Genomic DNA, 23,411 nt, shown 5'->3' on the forward strand with positions numbered 1-23,411 from the left:
TTTCCACCCATGTCTTTCATGTATGACTGATGCTATAGAAGCACTCAGGTACCAAATGCTGTGTGTGTGCTAGATTCTGGCAGTGGGCTCAACTAGATTACCACACGCTCAAAACGTGTTCTCCATGCTGGAAAATGCTGATTTGGTAGGAGAAGGTGCTTTCTTCACTACAGTGGTAATATAGTGCCTATCAAGCTCGAATGATTGCCGCCTGAGATCAATATTACAAATGTCACAAAACAAGAAGCTTCTAGCTTCCTACTTGCAAAGTGTATGCCACTCACAGAAAGATTACCAGGCCCAATGGTAGTTTCAACAGGAAAGCAACCTTTGACTTTTTTCCACCTAGGCCTCTCACATACAACTGGGGTTATAGAGGCACTCAGCTGCCAAAAGCTCTGTGTGCACTAGATACTGGCATTGGTCTCAACTAGTTGGCAACACACACAAAACATCTTCTGCTAGCTGGGAAATACTGATTTGGTTGGAAAAGCTGCTGTCTTTACTACACTGGTAATGCAGTGCATAGTGAGCTGGGCTGATCACCTCATGGAATCAGTCTTTCAAATGTCATAAAATAAGAGGCTTCTTGCTTCCTGTTTGCAAGGTGTATGCCAGTAAGTGAACAATACCAGCCCAATGGTGCTTTCCACAGGAAAGCAACACTTGCCTTTTTTTCCACCTAGGCCTCTCTGGTACAACTGGGGTTAGAGAGTTGTTCAGCTGCCAAACGCTCTGTGTGTGCTAGATTCTAAGCTGTGGGATTGACCAGCTTGCAACACACTCAAAATGTGTTCTCCATGCTGGAATATTCTGATTTGGTAGGAAATGGCACTCTATTCACTACATTGGTTATGGAGCACATAGCAGGATCAGATGATCACCGAGTAGGGGCAAACTTACAAATGTCACAAAACAAGAGGCTTCTAGCTTCCTACTTGCACGCTGTATGCCATTAAGTGAAGGGATATCAGGCCCAATGTTGCTTTCAACAGGAAATCAACCCTTGTCTTATTTCCACCTATGCCTCTCATATACAACTGGGTTATAGAGGTACTTAACTGCTCAGTGCTCTGGGTGCGCTATATTCTGGCAGTGGGCTCACCCAGCTGGCAACACACTCAAAATGTGTTCTCCATCCTGAAAAAAGCTGAGTTTGTCATATGTGTATTTTATTACATTGAGTTATATTCCCTCTACACTCACTTTGTTGAGAGCTTTTATCATAAATGGATCTTGAATTGTCAAATGCATTTTTTTCTATTGAGATACTCATATGATTTTATCCTTTTTTCATTAATGTGGTGTATCATGTTGACTGTTTTCCAAATCTAGAATCATCCTTGTATCAAAGGAATAAATCCCCTTTGATCATGGTGTATGACCCCTGTAATATATTGCTGAATTTGGTTTACTAATATTCTGCTGATGACTTTTACATCTGTATTCATTAAGAATAATAACCAGACACACAGATCAATGGAACAGTATAGAGAGACCAGAAAGTAATCCATGCTTATGTGATCAATTAATCTATGCCAAAGGAGTCAAGAATATACAATGGGGTGAAAATATCCTCTTCAATAAAGAATATTGGTAAAACTGGACAACTACATGCAAAAGAATGATACTATCCCACTTCCTTATACTATGTACAAAAATAAACTCAAAATGAATTAAAGACTTGAAACTATAAAACTCCTAAAATAAACACAGGCAGTATGCTCTTTGACATCAGTCTTAGCAATTTTTTTTTGATCTATATTTTCAAGCAAGGGCAACAAAAGCAAAAGTAAAGAAATTGATACATTAAACTAAAAATATTTACACAACAAAGAAACAATAAAAATGAAAAGGCAACCAACTGAATGGAAGAAGATATTTGCAAATAAAAGGTGCAGTAGGGAGTTAATATCCAAAATATATAAGACATATGGATTAAGATGGAGGAATAGAAGGACTGGAGTTCAACTTCTCTCCTAAAAACAACAAAATTTACAACCAAATTCTGAGCAATCTTCAACCAAATGGATCAGAAACTTTCAAAAAGATATCCTACTCCACAAGACAAAGAGGAGGCCACATCAAGAGGTAGAAGGGGCAATTATGTAATATAAGCAACTCTATACCTCCTGGGTGGGAAGCCCCACAGACTGGAAAGTAACTGTTTTCACAAAGACTCACCTACAGGAGTGAGAGTTCGGAGATGCACATCAAACTCCCATGTTTGCGGATCTGGCACTGGGAGAAAGAGCCCCTGGAGCATCTGGAATTGAAGGCCAGTGGGGCTTGTGTGCAGGAGCTCCACGGGACTGGGGGAAACAGAGACCCCATTCTTAAAAGGTGCACACAGACTTTCACATGCACTGGGTCCCAGGGCAAAGCAAAGTCTCCATAGGAATCTGGGTCAAACCTGACTGCAGTTCTTGGAGGACCTCCTGGGAAAACAGGGGTGAATGTGACTTGTTGTGGGGGAAGGACATTGGAAGTAAAGCTCTTGGGAATATTCTGCAGCATGCCTTTCTCTGGAGGTGGCCATTTTGGGAAAATCTGGCCCCACCCATCAGCACTGAGAAGCCCTGTGGGATCACAGCCCCGCCCATCAGTAAATAGGCTGCCTAAAGGCCCCCCCACCCCCAGACACAAAGTCACCTCTGATCTCACCCAGAGACAAAGCCCCACCCACCAGAGGAATAGGAATCAGCTCCACTTACCACTGGGCAGGCACCAGTCCCTCCCATCAGGAAGCCTACAGCAAGCCCCATACCAACTTCAGCCACAAGTGGGGGGGGCAGATATCAGAAGTAAGAGAGGCTACAACTCTACTATCTGTAAAAAGGTCTACACATCAAAAACCTATAAAAGTGAAAAGATGGAGAACTATAACTCAGATAAGGAAGAAAGAAAACCCCCCAGAAAAACAGCTAAGTGATTAGGAGATTCCCAGCCTCCAGGAAAAAAAGACTTTAGACTGTTGATGCTGAAGATGATGCAAAATATTGGAAATAAACTGGAGGAAAGATGGATAATTTATAGGAAACACTGAGCAAAGAGATACACGATATAAAACTTAAGCAAGAAGAGATGCCAAACACAGTAACTGAAATAAAAAATGCATTAGAAGCAGCCAACAGCAGAATACAGGAGGCAGAAGAACGAATAAGCAAGATGGAGGACAGATTAGTGGAAATCATGGATGCAGATCAGAAAAGAGAAAAAGATTGAAGACAAATAGAGTCTCAGAAAGCTCTGGGACAATGTTAAATGCACCAACATCCGTATTATAGGGGTGCCAGGAGAAGAGAGAGAAAGGGACAGAAAAAATATTCCAAGAGATAATAGCTGAAAAATTCTCTAACATGGGAAAGGAACCACTCACTCAAATCCAGGAAGTGCAACAAGTACCATATAAAATAAACCCAAGGAGGAACACCCCGAGACACGTATTAATCAAACTGACCAAAATTAAAGACAGAGAAAATCTTGAAAGCAGCTAGGGAAAAGAAACAAATGACATACAAGGGAACCCCAATAAGGTTATCCGCAGATGTTTCAGCAGAAACTCTGCAGGCCAGAAGGGAGTGGCATGATATACTTAACATGATGAAAGGAAAAAACCTCCAACCAAGATTACTCTACCCAGGAAGCCTCTCATTCAAATTTGAAGGAGAAATCAAAATCTTCACAGATAAGCAAAAGCTAAGAGAATTCAGTGACACTAAACCAGCTTTACAACAAATACTAAAGGAACTTCTCTAGACAGAAAAGGCCACAACTAGAAACAAAAATACCACAATAACAAGGCTCACCACTAAAGGTATGTATACAGTAAAGATACAAAATCATCCATGTGCAATTATGCCACCAAAATCAGAAATCGTGAGAAGAGGAGGATACAAATGCAAGACACTGGAGATGCACTTGCAGTTAAGAGACTAACAACGTAAAACAATCTCAGGTGTGTGTGTGTGTGTGTGTGTATATATATATATATATATATATATTTCTATATCAAAACTTCAGGGTAACTGCAAACCAAAAATCTACAAGTGATACACAAACAAATAGGAAAAATCAACCCAAATACAACACTAAAGATAGTCATCAAACCACAAGAGAGAGAACAAGAAGGGAAGAACAAAAAGCAACTAAAACAAATCCAAAGCAATTAATAAAATGGCAATAAGAACATACATATCAATAACTACGTTAAATGTTAATGGAATAAACGCCCCAACCAAAAGACATAGACTAGCTGAATGGATACAAAAACAAAATATATAAGACATACAATTCAAGAGCAAGCAATCTGATTTTAAAATGGGCAGAGGGAGTTCCTGCTGTGACACAGTGGGTTAAGGATCCAGCATTGCAATAGCTATGGCATAGGTTGCAGCTGTGGCTGGTATTGGATCTCTGGTCTGGGAACTTCCATGTGCCACAGGTGAGCCAAATAAATAAATAAAAATGGGTAGAAGACCTGACTAGAAATTTTTTTCCAAAGAAGACATACAGGTGGCCAACAGGCACATGAAAAGATGCTCAGCATCACTAATCATTAGAGAGATGCAAATTAAAACTACAATGAGATATTACCTTACACCTGTCAGAATGGCTATTATCAGAAGACAAGAAATAACAGGGTTTGGAGAGGATGTGGGGAAAAGGGAACACTTATGAACTGTTAGAATTTACTACACCCACACTATTGAAAACAGTATGAAAGTCTCTCAAAAAATTAAAAATATATCCAGTATATGATCCAGTATTTCACTTTCAAAGAAAATGAAAACACCAATTGACAAGATACATGAACATTTATGTTTGTTCCAGTATTTTTTTTTTTTTTGCTAAAGCCAAGATATGGAAACAACCTAAGTATCCATTGATAGGCAAATTAATAAAGAAACACACACAATGTAATAGATAATGGAATATCACTCAATCATAAAAAAGAGTGAAACCTTGCCATTTGCGAAAACATGGATGGAATTTGAGGATATTATGCTAAGTCAAATAAGTCAGACAGGGAAAGACAAACACTGTATGATTTCACTTATATGTGGAATTTAAAAAACAAAACAAACATTACAAGACAGACAGAGAAAAAAGTGGTTGCCAGAGGGTAAGGGAGTGGGGGATGGGAAAAGAGGGGAAGGGAATAAGAGGTACATACTTACAGTTATAAAATAAATAAATTGTGGGGATATAATGTATGGCAAAGAATATCATCAATAATATTGAAATAACTCTGTATGGTGACAAATGGTATTTCATAATGCATAAAAATATCAAATCACTATGTTGTACACTTGAAAGTAATACAATACTTTGAGTCAAAAAATATTGTGAGTCAATAATCCTTAAAATTAAAAATTTTTTTAAAGAAACTGTTATTACTATTTACCTCTCAGATTTGACATGAAGATTAAAGGGATGTATGTGAAAGAAGAAATATAAGATATTGTTTTACTCAGTTTTTATAGTTCTTCATATGGGGTTTCGGAAAAGAGGACAAGTAAACAGGTATGCTGTGTCACTCATCCTGAACAGGAAGTTTTATTTTTAATATTCTTATTGACAGGTAAGAAAATATTCCCTATACTAAGAAGACAGCAATTGAGATGGGAGCTATGCATTTGGGGTTCCCTGAAGATGTAAACTACTTGGAAGTCAACAGAATTTTGAATCACCTGCTGATCACCACTGCTGCTCTGTTAAAAGTGAAGCTTCAAACCTTAGCAAGGGACTGACTCCAGACATCTTCCTGCAGGACCAGATCAAAGGAAGATGGAGTACTGGGGAGAGCAAATGGAGGGGGAGGGAGACTGGTGGATGAAAGTAGAAAACAAAAGTTTCAGGGCTCTTTGAAGAGGCAATTAAGAAAAGTAATCTGGACAACAAAGAAGGAAAATCAGGACAAGATTTAATTATGTCCCCAACTTTGCTAGTTGTGTTATCCCATGTGTATTTTCCTGGAGAAATGAGCAGTAAAATCCTTCAGTAATTACTGAAATAAAAACAACTGAATTTAAAAGTTAAGCTAAGAAATCGTCATTTAATACTAAAAACAACACAAAAAGTCTTTGTTCTCAAAGACAACAAAGAGTATGTGAGCTGAGAGGCTGATGACCAGCTTGTCAAGAAGAGGTCAGAGACAGGAAAAGTGTTTGAATGAAGAAAGGGGTAAACAGGATACTACAGTGGGAGAGAAAAGAGTGTGCAAATAATATAGATTCAAATCTAGACTATGCCACTTCTGTGTTATGAGATCTTGGGCAGAATACCAAAATTCTTCAAGTCTTGCCTTCATCACTAGCAAAAAAAAAAAAAAAAAAAAAGAAGAAGAATTATTATAATGACAACAACAATATCATAAGCTGAATTATATCTCCTGCAAAAGTTCATAGGTTGAGGTCCTAACCATCAGCTGCTTAGCGTGTGACTGTATTTGGAGATAGTGAAGGTTAAATGATGTCGGAGTGGACCCAAATCCAGTAGGATTGGCATCCATATAAGAAGACAAAGAACCATCATAGATAAGCCCTCAAGGACAAAAGACCCTGTGAGGACACAGCAAGAAAGCAGCCATCTGCAACCCAAGGAAAGAGGCCTCAGAAGAAACTAACTCTGAAGACAACTTGATCTTGGACTTCCAGGCTCCAGAGCTGTGAGGAAATAAATTCCTGTTTTTTAAGCCACTTGGTCTGTGGTATTTGTTCTGACAGCTCTAGCAAACTAATAAAAATACCAACACAACTGTGTGTTTGTGAGGATTAAATGAGAAAAAGTAAAGAGGCAGGAGAAAATAGATACCTAAATGGTTGTCTTCCCACCACTTTCCTCATTAAAAATGATGCTTAACTGCAAGTAGGCTATTTGGGTAGAAGAGAGTCAATTCAAGAGGGAAGTATACACACTGATCCTAAGCCACTGACTCCAGAAAACTATTGCTGTTACAGACTCTGAATAACCTAAGAAAAATTAAGAAAAAGATTAGTGTGGGGATGATTTCAGGAAAAGTATCTTCTCATGTCAGTTATTTATCATAGTCCTTGTGTGACCCTCCAAACTGTTGATTTGCTAAGGTCTGTCCAGAAAGAGGGAGGGAAAGAGAGAGAGAGGGAAAGAAGGAAAGAGAAAGTGCAAGTATGCTGTTTGTTTCTCACATGAAGAAATTGTTAAGTTCTGAATTAACCAGTGTCTGAATCAACATTTTGGACCCTTGATTCCATGAGTTTTGCAATGTGACCCATTCCATTTCTGCAAAAATTGCTTTGTTGTCTACAGGAGTCAAACATTCATCAGCTCCTTAGCATTTAGTGAGTACTAACCATTGACTGGATCTCATGTTAAGCTCTATGCCTGTGAATTAGACATGGAAAGACATGGAAAGTTTATATTTCATACTATTTCCAACCCTCTGACTCCAAACTTAGGAGGAGGCTCACCAGCTGCCCACTGTTTAGTCCTCTGAAGTAACTAAGTGTGCAAGCATTTCATTTCTTAGTAACTTTGTGACTAAGGCTCGCTTTAGCCTTTCAGGATTTCCTCTCCTAGAGGAGAGTTTTCGTGGATCACCCATAGATGGCACTAGCTGAGTTTATTAAAAATTTAAAATGTCTTACTGTGGAAATTTTAAAACACAAAAATGGAGGTAAAAAATTAATGAGATCTGCAATGTTTATTTTAGGTTCTCTCTCTCTCTTTTTTAAATTTTTTTTCTTTTTTTTCAACACAGGCAGCATGTGGACGTTCCTAGGCCAGGGATTGAACCTGTGCCACACTGCAGTGACCAGAGCCACAGCAGTGAGAACACAGGAGCCTTAGCCTGCTAGGCCATCAGAGAACTCTGAAAACTAGAAATATTATAATGAGCCCCTATGTACTCATTGCCTAATGTCAACAATTAGCAGCAAGTGGCCAGTCTTGTTTACCCAACCCATCTATTTACCCCATCCTCTGGACTACTCAGAATGAAATCTCAGACATATCATAGCATTTCATCTACAAAATTTTAGTGATGTCAATAAAAAAGACAGATAAGTACCTTGACCATGATGCACTCAATCAGGATTTTTCTTTCTGTTTCTGTCTTTTAAACCACTAATGTTTAATTCACAAAGAATTTTGTATGGGGCCGTTTAGACTACTGTTTCATTTCGGAGCTTCTCAGCCCTTTGCTTTCTCTTCCTCACTGCATACCACACTCCCCCCCCCCTTGTTTCTCTCACTCTACATCTGCATCCACTCTCTGACTTCATAAATGACTGTAAAGTGAAAGCTGATTGAATTTGTTTAGGCAACTTTCAGTTTTGTTAGAGTTTTCTTGCATCAAGTTTGTTGTTAACACAATGAGGAGTGTTAAGAATCAAGTCAGGAAGGATCAAGATGGTGGAGGCGTGAGATGTGGCACTCACCTTCTCCCACAAACACATCAAAAAAAAAAACCAAAAAACCAAAACCCTACATCTATAACGATTCACATAGAACATCTACTGAATGCTGGCAGAAGACCTTAAACCTCCAAAAAGAGAAGAAACCTTCCACATAAGTGGATAGAACAAAAGAAGAGAGAGAGAGAGAAAAGGAATCAGGACGGGACTAGCACTCCTGAGAGGGTGCTGTTAAATAGGAAAGGAACTCACACCCTGGGAAGCCACCTAACCGACGGGGAGGTCAGCTGAGATGGAGGGACCCGGAAGATGCAGAGAAAAGTGCAGCAACTGGACTGAGGAGGGCAAAGCAGAGTGAGAGCTGCACAGATCATCTGTACCATCACTGGACACCACAGCCTGAGACGCTCGTGGGGGTGCTAGGTGTGGAGACTCAGGCTCCAGAGGTCAGTTCTAGGGAGAGGAATAGGGTTAGCTGGGCGGAGACAGCCTGAGGGGCTAGAGAGTGTGCTCCAGGGGCTGGGGAGCCAAAAGCCATGGGCTGGGAGTGGAACACCACAGCCTAAGGGAACCCTGGAGGAGATCTAGGCCCTCAAGAGAAGCAAGGCACCATTGTTGCAGAGGGCAAAAGTAGGAGGGGTAGACCACCATAGCGATATCTTTCTCTGCACATGCACAGACTCTCAGAGGATGAGGTGCCTCTGATGCAGGCTACGGACGGTGAAGAACCACTTGCTCAGTGTAAAGGCAACTGGCTGCCTCTTGTGTGGGATATGGGTGGCCAGGCACGTCTTATGTGGGCTAAAAGCAGCGGGGGCTAAGCGTGATGCAGCACATCTATGTGATCTACAGGCAGTGAGGACAAACCACAGTAGTCATCTCTGACACCAGATGGGGGCATGGCCTGCCACCACAAAGGGTCTGTGAACAGACACCACCTGCACCCCAGGTACTTCAGAAGTTGACAAAAAAGAGGGCACTGCATCTGAGCACCATCCAATTTTGCTCTCACTCCCTGGGAACACACCCACCCTGCTGCTGCCAAAGCCAAATGCTCTGGGCACCACATACACATGCCTGATCAGTGTCAGTTCCCAGGGCCCTGCAATTTGGAGTAGCCTGTGCCACCTTCCTGCAGGTCCTAGCCACTGTCAAGTGCCCAGCAACTAGGCACTGGCTACTAGCTCTGTGTGTTGACTCCATCTCCCTGGAAGTATGCATGGCACCCTAAAAATAAACACTAAGCCCTAACAAAATACTCAGGGGTGCTCATTCATATAAGTAGCCCTCCAAGACTGTAGTAGTTGTTTTCCCTAAACTCACAGAATTTAAAAAAAAAAAAAAAAAGCAAAATGAAGATGCTCAGGAACCATTCCCAGTTAAAAGAACATCTAAAGGAGCAAATAATGAAACAGACCTCTGCAGTCTCACAGACACTGAGTTCATAAAGGAGATAGTGAAGATACTGAAGGAATTAAGAGGGAATATGAAGGAATTCAGAGCAGGTATAAACCGTAATGCAGATTACTTTAGAAAGGACCTAGAAAATATAAGGAGCCAAGAAAAACTAGAAAATTCACTTGCAGAGATGCAAGCTGAGTTAAAGGCATTAAAAAGCAGAAAGAACAAACAAAAGAAATAAAAGGCATCCATATAGGAAGAGAAGAGATAAAACTGTCACTGTATGCAGATGACATGATACTATACATAGAAAACCCTAAGGACTCAACCCCAAAACTACTTGAACTGATTAATAAATTCAGCAAAGTAGCAGGATATAAGATTAACATTCAGAAGTCAGTTGCATTTCTGTATACCAGCAATGAAATATTAGAAAAGGAATACAAAAATACGATACCTTTTAAAATTGCACCTCACAAAATCAAATACCTCGGAATACACCTGACCAAGGAGGTAAAGGACCTATATGCCGAGAACTATAAAACTTTAATCAAAGAAATCAAAGAATTATTTTTGCTCTAATTTCTATTGCTTTGGGAGACTGACCTGAGAAAATATTCATGATGTGGATGTCAGAGAGTGTTTTGGACCTCATCAAACTGAAAGGCTTTTGCACAGCATGGGACCTCATCAAACTGAAAGGCTTTTGCACAGCAAAGGAAACCAAAAAGAAAACAAAAAGACAACTTACAGAATGGGAGAAAACAGTTTCAAATGATGCAACTGACAAGGGCTTAATCTCTAGAATATATAAGCAACTTATACAACTCAACAGCAAAAAAACCAATCAATCAATGGAAAAATGGGCAAAAGACCTGAATAGACATTTCTCCAAAGAAGATATACAGATGGCCAACAAACACATGAAAAAATGCTCAACGTCGCTGATTATAAGAGAAATGCAAATCAAAACCACCATGAGATACCACCTCACACCAGTCAGAATGGCCCTCATTAATAAATCCACAAATAACAAGTGCTGGAGGGGCTGTGGAGAAAAGGGAACCCTCCTGCACTGCTGGTGGGAATGTAAACTGGTACAGCCACTATGGAGAACAGTCTGGAGATACCTTAGAAATCTATACATAGAACTTCCATATGACCCCGCAATCCCACTCTTGGGCATCTATCCGGACAAAGCTCTACTTAAAAGAGACACGTGCACCCGCATGTTCATTGCAGCACTATTCACAATAGCCAGGACATGGAAACAACCCAAATGCCATTGACAGATGATTGGATTTGGAAGATGTGGTGTATATACACAATGGAATACTACTCAGCCATAAAAAAGAATGACATCATGCCATTTGCAGCAACATGGATGGAACTAGAGAATCTCATCCTGAGTGAAATAAGCCAGAAAGACAAAGACAAATACCATATGATATCACTTATAACTGGAATCTAATATCCAGCACAAATGAACATCTCCTCAGAAAAGAAAATCATGGACTTGGAGAAGAGACTTGTGGCTGCCTGATGGGAGGGGGAGAGAGTGGGAGGGATCGGGAGCTTGGGCTTATCAGACACAATTTAGAATAGATTTACAAGGAGATCCTGCTGAATAGCATTGAGAACTATGTCTAGATACTCATGTTGCAACAGAAGAAAGGGTGGGGGAAAACTGTAATTGTAATGTATACATGTAAGGATAACCTGACCCCCTTGCTGTACAGTGGGAAAATAAAAAAAATTATTAAAAAAAAAAAAAGCAGAAAGAATAATGCAGAGGAACAAATTAGTGACCTGGAAGATAGAAGAATGGAAATCACCCAAAAAGGATAGAAGACAGAAAACCAAATCAAAAAATATGAAAACAACATAAGATATCTATGGGATAATATAAAGCAGGACAATCTATGCATAATAGGGATTCCAGAAGGCAAAGAAAAAGAAAAGGGGATTAAAATATATTTGAAGAAACTATGGCTCCAAACTTTCCAAATCTAAAGGAAATAGGTATCAAGATACAGGAAGTACAGAGGGCCCCAAACAAGCTAAACCCAAACCAAGGCCCACACCAAGACATACCTCAATAAAAATGGCAAAAGTTAAAGATAAGGAGAGGGTTCTAAAGGCAACAAGAGGAAAACAAAGAATTAATTAAAAGGGAACCCCCATAAGGCTATCAGCTGTTTTCTGTACAGAAACACTACAGGCCAGAAGAGAGTGGCAAGATACATAGAAAGTTCTAAAAGGGAAAAATACTCTACCCAGCAAGAGTATCATTTAAAATAGAAGGTGAAATAAAGAGTTTATCAATGTCCCTGTTGTGGCTCAGAGGAAATGAATCTGACATCCTCATGAGGATGTAGGTTCAATCCTGCTCAGTGAGTTAAGGATCTGACATTGCTGTGAGCTGTGGTATAGGTTGCAGACACGACTGAAATCTGGTGTTGCTGTGGCTGTGGCATAGGCCAGCAGCTATAGCTCAAATTCCACCCTAGCCTGGGAACCTCCATATGTGGGTGTGGTCCTAAAACGACAAAAATAAAAAATTTTAAAAAATCAGAGGAGAAAAAATTTCTCCAGCAAACAAAAACTAAAAGAGTACATCAATACCAAACCCATTTTAAAAGAAATACTGAAAGGGATCCTCTAAATAAAAAAGAAGTAAGAAGAAAGAAGATGGAGGAAATCACACTTGGAAAGCAATTACTTAAAAACCCAGTATACAGATCTAAAAGGAAAAAACAACAACAACAACAAAAAAAAACCTACTGTAAAAGTGACGATTAACTCAGGGAACAAGAGGACAAACAAGAAGATGTTTAAAAAAAAAAAAAAAAAAGACTCCAAAATCATAAAATGTGGGAAAGGAAAGTAAGAAAATCTAGATTTTTTTTTTTTAAGAATATGTTTGAGCCTATATGACTATCAAGCTAAAGTGAGCAGATATAGGAAGGGGTTAACCTACTTGAAAAACAGGGCAACGACAAATCAAAACTGAATCTTACATTCACAAAAAACTAAAAAGTAAAGGACACAGCATAAAATAAAAGAAAATCATCCAACCAAAAAAAAAAAAAAACCAAAAAAAAAAGAAGGAGAAACATAAAACCAACTGGAAGACAAGGTTTAAAATGGCAATAAACATATATTTTTCAATAATTACCTTAAATGGACTGAATGCTCCAATCAAAAGACATACAGTGGCAGAATGGATTAAAAAAAATGAGCGCCTACAATATGCTATCTACCAGAGACTCGCCTTAGGGCAAAGGAAACATGTAAAATGAAAGTGAGGGGATAGAAGTTCCCGTTGTGGCACAGTGGAAATGAATCTGATTAGGAACCGTGAGGTTGCTATCCCTGGCCTCATTCAGTGGGTTAAGGATCCGGGGTTGCTCTGAGCTGTGATGTAGGTCACAGACACGGTTTGGATCTGGCATTGCTGTGGCTCTGGCACAGGCTGGCAGCTGTAGCTCCAATTAGACCCCTAGCCTGGGAACCTCCATATGCCACAGTTTGGACCTAAAAAGCAAAAAAAAAAAAAAAAAAAAAAAAGAAAGTGAGGGGACAGCAAAAGATATTTCAAGCAAATGAAAAAGACAGGAAAGGAGGAGTTGCACTACTCATATTGGACAAAATAGACTTTAAAACAAAGGCCATAAAGAAAGATAAAGAAGGGCACTACTGAGTGACAAAAGGGTCCATTCAAGACGAGGTTATTACAATCATCAATATATATACCCCTAATATAGGAGCACCCAGATACATAACAACAAATACTAACAGACATAAAAGGAGAAATTGATGGGAGTACAATAATAGTAGGAGACTTTAACACCCCACTCACATCAGTGGACAGATCCTCTAGACAGAAAAATCAATAAAGCAACAGATCCTAAATGACGCAATAGAAAAGTTAGACTTAATTGAAATTTTCAGTACATTACATCCAAAAACCCCCCAGAATATACTTTCTTTTCAAATGCACATGGAATATTCTCAAGGATTAACCACATACTGGGGCACAAAACTAACCTCAACAAATTTAAGATATAGAAATTATTTCAAGCGTCATCTCTGACCACAATGGCCTGAAACTAGAAATCAACCACAGGAAAAAAAGGAGAAAAAACTCACTACATGGAGACTAAACAACATGCTACTAAAAAAACCAATGGGTCAATGAAGAAATCAAAACAGAATTAAAAAATTCCTAGAGACAAATGATAATGAAAATACAACTCCTCAAATCTAAGGGATGCCTCAAAAGCAGTGCTTAGAGGGAAGTTCATAGCAATACAGGCCTTCCTCAAAAAAGAAGAAAAATCTCAAATCAACAACTTAACCCACCACCTAAGATAGTTAGAAAATGAAGAACAGACAAAACCTAAAGTCAGCAGAAGGAAGGGTATCATAAAGAACAGAGAGGAAATCAATAAAACAATAGAAGGTGTTCCCGTCATGGCTCAGCGGAAACGAACCCAATTAGTACCCATGAGGATAAAGGTTTGATCCCTGGCCTCAATCAGTGGGTTAAGGATCCAGCATTGCTGTGAGCATTGCTGCAGATGTGGCTTGGATCTGGTATTGCTATGGCTCTGGTGTAGGCCAGCAGCTGCAACTCAGATTTGACCCTTAGCCTGGGAACCTCCATATGCCCTGGGTGTGGCCCTATAAAAAAAAAATAACAATAAAACCAAGAGCTTGTTCTTTGAAAGGGTAATAAACAAAAATTGACAAACCTCTGGCCAGACTCACCAAGAAGAGGAAAGAAAGAACTCAAACAAAATAAGAAATGAAAAAGGAGCAATCTCAACAAATATTGCAGAAATACAAAAAACCATAAGAGAATACTATGAACAATTACATGCCAGCAAATTTGACAACCCAGAAGAAATGGACAACTTTCTGGAGACATACAGCCCGACAAAACTGAATCAAGAAGAAATAGGTCAACTGAACAGACCAATCAATAGAAATGAAATTGAGGGAGTTCCCATCATGGTGCGTTAACAAATCCAACTAGGAACGATGAAGTTGTAGGTTCAATCTCTGGCCTCTCTCAGTGGGTTAAGGATCCAGTGTTGCCGTGAGGTGTGGTGTAGGTTGCAGATGCGGCTTGGATCCCTCGTTACTGTGGCTCTGGCGTAGGCCGGTGGCTATAGCTCCGATTAGACCCCTAAGCTGGGAACCTCCACATGCCTCGGGTGTGGCCCTAAAAAGGAAAAAAAGAAAAGAAAAGACAAAAGAAATGAAATTGAATATGTAATAAAAATACTCCCTACAAACCAAAAGTCCAGGACCAGATGGCTTCACAGGTGAATTCTACCAAACATACAAAGAGGAACTTATACCCATCCTCCTCAAACTTTTCCAAAAGGCTGAAGAAGAAGGAACACTCCCAAAGACATTCTTTGAAGCCACCACCACCCTAATACCAAAAAAGAAAATTATAGCCAGAATCTTTTTTTTTTTTTTTTTTTTTTGTCTTTTTTTGCTATTTCTTTGGGCCGCTCCCGCGGCATATGGAGGTTCCCAGGCTAGGGGTCAAATCGGAACTGTAGCCACTGGCCTACGCCAGGGCCACAGGAACGCGGGATCCGAGCCGCGTCTGCAACCTACACCACAGCTCACGGCAACGCCGGATCATTAACCCACTGAGCAAGGGCAGGGACCGAACCCGCAACCTCATGGTTCCCAGTCGGATTCATTAACCACTGCGCCACGACAGGAACTCCATATAGCCAGAATCTTTGATGAATATAGACACAAAAATTCTCAACAAAATTCTAGCCAACCAAGTCCAACAACATATAAAAAATATCATACACCACAAACAAGTGGGATTCATCTCAGGTTCACGAGGATGGTTCAACAAACACAATTCAATCAATGTCATAAATCACATTAACAAAAGAAAAGTAAAAATCACATGATGATCTCAATAGATGCAGAAAAAGCATGTGACAGAGTCCAACATCCATTCTTGGTAAAAATTCTAACCAAAGTGGGTAGAAAAGGAGCATACCTTAACATAAGCAAAGCCATTTACAACAAACCCACAGACAATTTAATACTCCATGGAGAAAAGCTGAATGCCTTTCTGCTAAAATCTGGAACAAGACAAGGATGTCCACTCTCACCACTTTTATTCACTTTAATAGTATTGGAAGTCCTAGCCACAGCAATCTGACAAACAAAACAAATAAAAGGTATTCAAATTGGAAGAGAAGAGGTAAAATTGTCACTCTATGCAGATGACATGATACTATATATAGAACACCCTAAGGAGGCCACACAAAAACTATTTGAACTGAACAAAGAATTCAGCAAAGTAGGAGGATACAAAATTAACATTCAGAAATTGGTTGTATTTCTGTATACTAAAAATGAAGTATAGAATGAGAATATAAATACACAATACCTTTTAAAATTGCACCCAGAAAAATTAAATACTTAGGAATAAACCTGTCCAAGGAAGTAAAAGACTTATATGCTGAGAACTATGAAACATTCATAAATTAAAGATGATTCAAAGAAATGGAAAGATATTCCATGCTCCTGGATTAGAAAAATTTTCTTACTACCCAAAGCAATCTACAGTTTCAATGCAATCCCTATCAAATTACCCATGACATTTTTCACAGAGCTAGAACAAACAAGCCAAAAATTTATATGGAACCATAAAAGACCCAGAATTGCCAAAGCAATCCTGAGGAACAAAAACCAAGCAGGAGGCATAATTCTCCCAGACTTCAGGCATTATTACAAAGCCACAGTAAATAAGACAGTGTGGTACTGGTACAAAACCTGACATATAGACCAATGGAACAGAATAGAGCACCCAGAAATAAACCCAGACACCTATGGTCCATTAATCTTTGACAAAGGAGGAAAGAATATAAAAATGGGGAAAAGTCTTTTCAGCAAGTGGTGCTGGGAAAACTGGACATCTGCCTATAAATCAATGAAACTAGGACACACCCTTACACCATGCACAAAAATAAACTCAAAATGCCTTAAAGTCTTACATGTAAGATAAGACACCTTCAAACTCCTAGAGCACAGGCAAAACATCCTCTAACATCAACCTTACAAATGTTTCCTTAGGTCAATCTCCCAAGGCAATAGAAATAAAAGCAAAAATAAACCAATGGGACCTAATCAAAATTAAAAGCTTTTGCACAGCAAAGGAAAGCATTAAAAAAACAAAAAACAAAAAGACAACATATGGAATGGGAGAAAATAGTTTCAAATGATGCAACTGACAAGGGCTTAACCTCTAAAACATACAAGCAAAATATACAGCTCAACAACAAAAAAACCAACAATCTAGGCCTGGCCTCTCTCAGTGGGTTAAGGATCTGGCATTGCCATGAGATGCGATGTAGGTTGCAGATGCAATTCAGATCTGGTATTGTGGCTGTGGCATAGGCCAGCAGATTAAACTCTGATTTGACCCCTAGCCTTGGAATTTCCATATGCCACAGGTGTGGCCCTTAAAAGAAAACAAACAAACAAACAAAAACAAAAAACCCACAAAAACCCAAAACCCAATTGAAAAATGGGCTGAATAGACATTTCTCCAAAGAAGATATACAGATGGCCAACAAGCACATGAAAAAAATGCTCAACATCAGCAATTATTAGAGAAATGCAAATCAAAACTACTATGAGGTACCACCCCACATGGGTCAGAATGGCCATCATTAACAAATCAACAAATAACACCCTGGAAAGGGTGTGGAGAAAAGGGAACACTCCAACACTATTGGTGGAAATGTAAATTGGTACAACCGCTATGGAAAAAAGTATGGAGATACCTCAGAAAACTAAATATAGAATTACCATATGACCCAGCAATCCCACTCTTGGGCATACATCTGGACAAAACCTTCCTTGAAAAAGACACATGCACCCCTATGTTCATTGCAGCACTATATACAATTGCCAAGACATGGAAACAACCTAAATGTCCATTGACAGATGAATGGATTAAGAGGTATGGTGTATATACACAATGGAATACTACTCAGCCATAAAAGAGAACAAAATAATGCCATTTTCAGCAACATGAATGGAACTAGAGACTCTCATACCGGGTGAAGTAAGTCAGAAAGACAAATACCATATGATATCACTTATTTCTGGAATCTAGTACACGGCGCAAATGAACCTTTCTACAGTAAAGAAACAAACTCATGGACTTGGAGAATAGACTTGTTGCCGAGTGGGAGGTGGAGGGAATAGGAAGGACTGTGAGTTTGGGGTTAGTAGATACAAACTATTACATTTGAAGTGGATAAACAATGAGATCCTGCTGTATAACACAGGGAACTATATCCAATCACTTCTGATGCAACATAATGGAGGATAATGTGAGAAAAAAAAACATGTATATATAACTGAGTCACTTTACTGTACAGGAGAAATTGACAGAACAATGTAAATCAACTATAATAGAAAAAATAAAAACCTAAAAAAAAAAAAAAAGCAAGTCAGTGAGATAACTATGTTTCAAACTAAAACTATAGATTTTTTTTTATGGGAAGCTTTCAGGTTTTGTTTAAAAACAACAAAAATAATAATTCCCCATTCTAAGGGCTTTACAAGGTACCCTTAGTAATTGGTTAGGTTCCCACTCAATTTTGTGTTCAGCTCAAGCCCTGACCATACCTTTAGGCTAAAGAAGCAGAGGTTGGAAAATAGCAGATTTCCTAGAGCAGCATGGTGGTAGAGAGAAACTGGACTTGGAGACTATATGGATCCCAGTCTTGATCCCATCACTTGCTACTGTGGAACCTTGAGCAAGTCATTCAAACTCTCTGTGCCTCAGTTTCCTCCTCTGAAGCAGGGGAGTCATGCACCTCATACCTACCTGCCCTGCCTCACCACCTCACGCGATCACAGCAGAGATGCGGGAGGTGAGAGCACATTCACCTTCCCAGAATGCTTCACACACACGTAAAGTCAGGCACTACACACAGTGGTTCAGAGTAGGGGTTCTGGCATCAGACAGATCTGGGTGTAAGTCCTAGCTATGTGTGAGCTTGGGCAGGCGGCTTTACCTTTCTGATCCTCAGTTTCAACATTTACGAAATAAAGATAATTACAGAACCCACATCATAAGGTCATTTGACAGCTTAAAAGACACAGTGCATGTAAATGATGCCCTTAGCAGGGTGCCTGACACTTGGTAAGCAGTCAATCTGTGGCAGCTGTTCCCACTATTATCACTTCATTTCTATGCTAGAAGGACCTAGAACCACAGAAACCAGCCAAACCCAAGAGAATGCTTCCTAAGAGAACAATTTAGGGCCATTCATACAAATTCACATCTGTTTCCTGGGGCGAATTCACCCCCTTCTCAGCTTGCCCCTAGGATTCTGGCTTTCTCAAATCCTTCAGACCAGACCTCACCTCCTTGGAGGGATGTACTGGTCAGAACTGTACTTCTGGACCCAAAACAAAGGAAATTGAGCTCCCAGGCTACAGGCAGGGGAATTTGCAATTTCCCCTCAGCCTTCTTGTTACACCATACATCATCTCAAGCTGTCAAGCCCAGGCATTGCTTAATCAAAGTGACTATTGCTGTGCCCACCAGGCAGAGCAACATGTACAAAACAGTCTTTTAGACAAAAAGAAGCAAATGCACATGATCAGTACATACTGAAATAGAGTTTTAACTAAAGAACAACCCCCCTTGGCTAAGAAGGCAGCTGCAAGCCTTTCCAGCTGTGCTCATCACTATGCCACCCTTCTTGTAATAATGTAACAACTGTGTGCTCTCTGTCCAAGCCAGCAGCCCTGCTAATCAGGTACCCAGCCTTGCTTATCAGTTCCGCTTCTGTAACCTTGCTTGCTCAGTTTCTTAGGGAGGAACACTGTCTGCTTGGGGATGGGGGAGGTCCGGGATGCTTACATGGGAAAATCAAGACCTCGTAGTGTATAAAAGTTACTGAGAACACAGACCTGGTGCTCAGATTCTGGAGGTGACTCCTCTGAGCCCGCACCGATGCTGAATAAACCTTGCTTTTCCATATCTCTGAGTGCTGTTTGTCTCCTTCCGTTGCCGTGGTTTTTGCGGTTTCCGCAACAATATTACACAAAGTTAGATTCTCCAGGAAGAAATAATGATTCTAAATTCCATCATTCTAATGTAATGTTTTTCAAATCTATTAACAGAGTTGACAAAAAGTAAGAGAACTAGAAAAAAAATCTTATCATTGTATCTATAACAGATTTAATACACTTCTCTTGGTAATCCACAGATCGAGAAGATAAAAAAAATCAGTAAGGATGTAGAATATTTGAATAAACAAAATGCTTGATCGAATGGGAACTAATAGAAATATAGCCGTCCCTTGGTATTGGCAGGGAATTGGCCCCAGGACCCTCAAGCATACCAATCCATGAATGATCAAGTCCCTTATATAAAGTGGTATAGTATTTGCATATAACCTAGGCATATACTTTAAATCATTTCTAGATGACTTATAGTATTTAGTACAATGTAAATAGTTTCTGGAGTACAGTAAATTCAAGTTTTACCTTTGAAACTTTCTGAAATTTTTAAAAATGTTTTGATCTGAGGTTGATTGAACCCATGAATGCAGAACCCATGAATATGGAGGGTTGACTGTGTATGGACTACCACAACCAAGCTCTTCAAATACACTATATTTCCAAGCTCACAGAGAATATTACATACTAGGCCAGAAAGCAAGTCTCAAAAAATTTCCGAAAAACAGTAACAAACAGACAAGAGTCTCAGATCACAATGTGTTAGAGATCAATACTAGCTCCACTGTTGCCACAAGCTGGGGTATAGGTTACAGAGGCAGCCTGGTTTGGATCCTGTGTTTCTGTAACTGTGCCGTAGGCCAGCAGTTGCAGCTCAGATTCCATACTTAAGTTGGGAAACTCCATATGCCACAGATGCAGCCCTAAAATGGAAAGAAAAAAAAAAAAAGACACAGTCAAATGTGATATAGAGATTTAAAAGATACCAAGAGGATATTATGAATAATGTTACAATAAATTTGAAATAGATGAAATGGAAACATTTCTAGGGAAAATACAATGCAATTCCAATAAAAACCCAGAAGATATAGCCCTAAAAATGAGTTTCCTCGAGTCATCTGACACTGAAATCCAGGAGCCAATTATTAAGTGTTATGGAATTTTGGATAATTATGGATTGTTAATGGTTGATAACTTGATACAGGCCATAGTGGAAGAATTTACACTACTGAAATTAGTGAACACACAACAGTCATTAGTTAAAAAAATCTACCAAAAACAGGAGTTTCCATCACGGCAAAGCGGAAACAAATCTGACTAGCAACCATGAGGTTGAGGGTTCGATCTCTGGCCTAGCTCAGTGGGTTAAGGATCTGGCGTTACCATGAGCTGTGGTGTAGGTCACAGACGAGGCTTAGATCTGGTGTTGCTGTGGCTGTATCTCTGATTGACCCCTAGCCTGGGAACCTCCATATGCTGTGGGTGCAGCCCTAAAAAGACAGGAAGACAAAAAAAAAAAAAAAACAAACTACCAAAAACAAACGAACAACCCGCCTAAAAACCTGTGCTCCAATAGTTTGACCATGGAATATATCGAACATTCAAGAAACAAATAACTCCAGTCTTTATACAAACTCTTTCAGGGGATAGATAAAGAGAGAATCATTTAATGAGGTTAGTAAAACCTTGATATCCAAACTGAAAGAGTATGAATAAGAAAAATAACAGGGCAATCTCACTTATTACTATACATAAATGTTATTTTTGCAAAAATGGAAAACAAATGTAGCAAAGCAAATCCAGTGATGTATTAAACAGGTAACAAACAAAATGGATTTTCCCCCCCAGGAATGCAAGGATGGTTTAACATTAGAAAAATCCTCCACCTTAATAAACTTAATGAGAAAATTATGTCACCATCTCAATACATAAAAAAGAAACTTTGATGCATGAACATCATTAATATTCTTAATTTTAAGAAAAGAGGAAAAACTCCTAACTACCAAGAATAGAAGAAAATTTATTTATCCTAATAAAGAGTAGCCTCTTCCCTTCCAGAAATAAGAGCAAACATGGTAACATATTGAAACCATTTCTTATAAAGTCAGAAACAATCTCAAAGGGTGAGCAATCACTTTCACCACTTCTGTGCAACATTGTACTGGGGGTTCTAGTGTAGCCGATACTCGGCCTCTGTACACTAGTACCAATTAAGTCTTGGAGACAGAGCTTTGGGTGAAGCAGAAAGAACTCTATTGCTTTGCCAGGCAAAGGAGGCCACAGCCAGCTCACACCTCCAAACTGTGCCCTCCCTTGAGAGGAAGGGGTTTTACAGCTTCGGCTTGGAAAACAAAAACAGGTCTGTTGATAAGGGTTAGAGTACCTGCCTTCTTCTCCCTCCAAAGATTATTTCAGAGTCATCAAAGCTGGAGTCTGGTGGTCTAGTAATGGTTTCCGGTGGTCTTTGGGGTTTGTCACACCTTGACCTCCTGCAGTGAAGATTGCTCACAAAGGGAATGGGGTGTTAGGGAGGGTTCCAATTACAAAAGAAAAATACTAGGTGCAGTCAAACTCTAACTAGAAAGTAACCATTAGTAAAATAAGGCAATTAAGCAGGGAAGGAATCACGTGTGAAAAGCCTGTTTAAATAAGTTCATGGGCCAAGGCAGGCCATAACCCCATGGAGACTGTTTTAGCTAGTTTTTACCTGTAACAATATTTCCTAATCATTAACTCTTGGGTTAGCCTTTTGAGACTGAGAGAAAGCCTTGGACTTCAAAACACAAGGACTGAGGGGCTTGTACAGTTTCACTAGCTGGCACTTTTAGGCAGGGAAAAAAATAATCCTGAGTGTGGGAGTAGGCAGCTGGTGCTGCTCAAGGAGGAAGTTTAAAGTCAGTACCTACCATGATGAGCCATGAAAGCAGGGATAGAAGAGTTCAGGGGAAAACTCAAGCTAGGAAAATAGCTCCCCACTTGCTATTACGTAACAATTTAGCTGATAGATGAAACCACCTCTACCTCCCTTCTATTAGGGATGCTTGGGATCTCTCCAGCCTCCCAGGGACCGTGGTTTCAGGAAGTACAATTAGCAGGAAGTCCCATTCCATTACAGCCCACTGCAGCCTCCAGGGGCCAGCACAAACCCAGGGTGAAGCAATCACTCCTTCCCTCCCAGGACACAGAATCCCCACTCACTGCCCATCCTGTTTGGCTGGTAGTTCCAGATCCCAGAATCCTCTAGCAAATTTTTCAAAATAAAACAACCAACCAAACAAAAACACCTGGTCCATCACCTGGGGCATTCTTTATTAAATTCTCATGGCCCGGGCCACACCCTACACCTACTTAATCAGGCTCATGGGTGACACAAAGCATCAGTTTTTGTTTTACTTTTTTAAACCCAGGCTATTTCAATGTGCAAACAAGTTGGAGATTTTCCCCCTCCAAGCGTGTATGGTCTGGAGCATTGGCAGCACTGGGGAGCTCTTTAGAACCTCAGAAACTTAAAGCCCACTCAGAACCACTAAATCAGAGTCTGCATTTCAATTAGATTTGTATGTTCCCGTGTTTAAG

At 39.7% G+C, this 23,411-nt stretch overlaps 2 long non-coding RNA genes across 4 annotated transcripts in view; one reads left to right on the forward strand and one right to left on the reverse strand.

Moving 5' to 3' along the window:
• LOC110256296 (uncharacterized) overlaps positions 1-6,350 on the forward strand; it is a 31,178-nt gene extending 24,828 nt beyond the window's left edge. For all 3 annotated transcript variants that reach the window (XR_002337679.2, XR_014823913.1, XR_014823912.1), the window contains one exon: positions 5,585-6,350. This is a non-coding gene — a long non-coding RNA (uncharacterized LOC110256296). The remainder of the gene's footprint in view (positions 1-5,584) is intronic.
• The window catches only part of LOC146397457 (uncharacterized), a 37,066-nt gene extending 14,713 nt beyond the window's left edge, over positions 1-22,353 (reverse strand). The window contains exons 1-2 of the long non-coding RNA XR_014823915.1: positions 22,219-22,353; positions 19,785-19,987 (exon numbers count right to left, since the gene is read on the reverse strand). This is a non-coding gene — a long non-coding RNA (uncharacterized LOC146397457). The remainder of the gene's footprint in view (positions 1-19,784; positions 19,988-22,218) is intronic.
• Between the last annotated feature and the right edge of the window lie 1,058 nt (positions 22,354-23,411).

Source organism: Sus scrofa, chromosome 13, assembly GCF_054392235.1.
Source record: "Sus scrofa isolate SSC_HxYL_T2T_F1_AM1 chromosome 13, Sscrofa_HxYL_maternal_Yorkshire_Landrace_v2.0, whole genome shotgun sequence".
NCBI classification, from domain to species: domain Eukaryota; kingdom Metazoa; phylum Chordata; class Mammalia; order Artiodactyla; family Suidae; genus Sus; species Sus scrofa.